The sequence below is a fragment of the Lolium perenne genome, chromosome 2 (genome assembly GCF_019359855.2).
Source record: "Lolium perenne isolate Kyuss_39 chromosome 2, Kyuss_2.0, whole genome shotgun sequence".
Lineage (NCBI taxonomy): Eukaryota > Viridiplantae > Streptophyta > Magnoliopsida > Poales > Poaceae > Lolium > Lolium perenne.
Window position 1 is genome coordinate 201,233,988 of NC_067245.2, and position 3,647 is coordinate 201,237,634.

Here is a 3,647-nt window from a genome sequence, read left to right on the forward strand (position 1 = left end):
TGATATAGAAAATTCTAAGCTTGGGGAATCTAGTTTTCATGATCTTTTTAGTCCCCCAAGCATTGAGGAGAAAATTTTCTTTGATGATACTTTGCCTCCCATATATGATGATTATAATGATAGTAGTCTTTTAGTACCGCCTGTTATGGAGGATAAATTTAATTATGATTACAACATGCCTCCTATATTTGATGATGAGAATAATAATGATAGCTACTTTGTTGAATTTGCTCCCACTACAACTAATAAAATTGATTATGCTTATGTTGGGAGTAGTAATAATTTTATGCATGAGACTCATGATAAGAATGCTTTATGTGATAGTTATATTATTGAGTTTGCTCATGTTGCTACTGAAAGTTATTATGAGAGAGGAAAATATGGTTGTAGAAATTTTCATGTTACTAAAATACCTCTCTATGTGCTGAAATTTTTCAAGCTATACTTGTTTTATCTTCCTATGCTTGTTACTTTGCTCTTCATGAACTTGTTTACTTACAAGATTCCTATGCATAGGAAGCATGTTAGGCTTAAATTTGTTTTGAACTTGCTTCTTGATGCTCTCTTTCGCTTCAACTACTATTTCTTATGAGTGCATCATTAAAACTGCTGAGCCCATCTTAATGGCTATAAAGAAAGAACTTCTTGGGAGATAACCCATGTGTTATTTTGCTACAGTACTTTGTTTTATATTTGTGTCTTGGAAGTTGTTTACTACTGTAGCAACCTCTCCTTATCTTAGTTTTGTGTTTTGTTGTGCCAAGTGAAGCCTCTAATCGAAGGTTGATACTAGATTTGGATTTCTGCGCAGAAACAGATTTCTATCTATCACGAATCTGGGCTGTTTTCTCTGTAGAAAAATCAGAAAATTATGCCAATTTACGTGCGTGTTCCTCAGATATGTACGCAACTTTCATTAGTTTTGAGTTTTCTGATCTGAGCAACGGAAGTATTTATTAAAAATTCGTCTTTACGGACTGTTCTGTTTTGATAGATTCTGCCTTTTATTTCGCATTGCTTCTTTCGCTGTGTTGGGTGGATTTCTTTGTTCCATTACCTTCCAGTAGCTTTGAGCAATGTCCAGAAGTGTTGAGAATGATTGTGTCACCTCTGAACATGTGAGTTTTTGATTATGTACTAACCCCTCTAATGAAGTTTATGAGAAGTTTGGTGTGAAGGAAGTTTTCAAGGGTCAAGAGAGGAGGATGATATACTATGATCAAGAAGAGTGAAAGCTCTAAGCTTGGGGATGCCCCGGTGGTTCACCCCTGCATATATCAAGAAGACTTAAGCGTCTAAGCTTGGGGATGCCCAAGGCATCCCCTTCTTCATCGACAAATTATCAGGTTCCTTCTCTTGAAACTATATTTTTATTCGGTCACATCTTATGTGCTTTACTTGGAGCGTCTGTATGCTTTTATTTTTTCTTTTTGTTTGAATAAAATGGATCCTAGCATTCACTTTATGGGAGAGAGACACGCTCCGCTGTAGCATATGGACAAGTATGTCCTTAGTTTCTACTCATAGTATTCATGGCGAAGTTTCTTCTTCGTTAAATTGTTATATGGTTGGAATTGGAAAATGATACATGTAGTAATTGCTATTAATGTCTTGGGTAATGTGATACTTGGCAATTGTTGTGCTCATGCTTAAGCTCTTGCATCATATACTTTGCACCTATTAATGAAGAAATACATAGAGCTTGCTAAAATTTGGTTTGCATATTTGGTCTCTCTAAAGTCTAGATAATTTCTAGTATTGAGTTTGAACAACAAGGAAGACGGTGTAGAGTCTTATAATGTTTTCAATATGTCTTTTATGTAAGTTTTGCTGCACCGGTTCATCCTTGTGTTTGTTTCAAATAACTTTGCTAGCCTAAACCTTGTATCGAGAGGGAATACTTCTCATGCATCCAAAATACTTGAGCCAACCACTATGCCATTTGTGTCCACCATACCTACCTACTACATGGTATTTCTCCGCCATTCTAAAGTAAATTGCTTGAGTGCTACCTTTAAATTTCCATTCTTCACCTTTGCAATATATAGCTCATGGGACAAATAGCTTAAAAACTATTGTGGTACTGAATATGTACTTATGCACTTTATCTCTTATTAAGTTGCTTGTTGTGCGATAACCATGTTCACTGGGGACGCCATCAACTATTCTTTGTTGAATTTCATGTGAGTTGCTATGCATGTTCGTCTTGTCTGAAGTAAGAGCGATCTACCACCTTATGGTTAAGCATGCATATTGTTAGAGAAGAACATTGGGCCGCTAACTAAAGCCATGATCCATGGTGGAAGTTTCAGTTTTGGACATATATCCTCAGTCTCATATGAGAAAATTATTAATTGTTGTTACATGCTTATGCATAAAAGAGGAGTCCATTATCTGTTGTCTATGTTATCCCGGTATGGATGTCTAAGTTGAGAATAATCAATAGCGAGAAATCCAATGCGAGCTTTCTCCTTAGACCTTTGTACAAAGTGACATAGAGGTACCCCTTTGTGACACTTGGTTAAAACATGTGCATTGTGATGATCCGGTAGTCCAAGCTAATTAGGACAAGGTGCGGGCACTATTAGTATACTATGCATGAGGCTTGCAACTTATAAGATATAATTTACATGATACATATGCTTTATTACTACCGTTGACAAAATTGTTTCTTGTTTTCAAAATCAAAGCTCTAGCACAAATATAGCAATCGATGCTTTCCTCTTTGAAGGACCATTCTTTTACTTTTATGTTGAGTCAGTTCACCTATTTCTCTCCATCTCAAGAAGCAAACACTTGTGTGAACTGTGCATTGATTCCTACATATTTGCATATTGCACTTGTTATATTGCTTTGCATTGACAACTATCCATGAGATATACATGTTACAAGTTGAAAGCAACCGCTGAAACTTAATCTTCCATTGTGTTGCTTCAATGCCTTTACTTTGAATTATTGCTTTATGAGTTAACTCTTATGCAAGACTTATTGACGCTTGTCTTGAAAGTACTATTCATGAAAAGTCTTTGTTTTATGATTCAGTTGTTTACTCATGTCATATACATTGTTTTGATCGCTGCATTCACTACATATGCTTTACAAATAGTATGATCAAGGTTATGATGGCATGTCACTCCAGAAATTATCTTTGTTATCGTTTTACTCGCCGGACGAGCGTAACTAAGCTTGGGGATGCTGATACGTCTCCGACGTATCGATAATTTCTTATGTTCCATGCCACATTATTGATGTTATCTACATGTTTTATGCACACTTTATGTCATATTCGTGCATTTTCTGGAACTAACCTATTAACAAGATGCCGAAGTGCCAGTTGCTGTTTTCTGCTGTTTTTGGTTTCAGAAATCCTAGTAAAGAAATATTCTCGGAATCGGACGAAATCAACGCCCAGGTTCCTATTTTGCCCGGAAGCATCCAGAACACACGAGAAGGACCAGAGGGGGGCACTGGGCCCCCAGACCATAGGCCGGCGCGGCCCAGGCCCTGGCCGCGCCGCCCTATAGTGTCGGTGCCCCTTCGACCTTCTGACGCCGCCTCTTCGCCTATATAAAGCCCCTCGACCTAAAACCTCGAGACGGAAAAGCCACGGTACGAGAAACCATCCAGAGCCGCCGCCATCGCGAAGC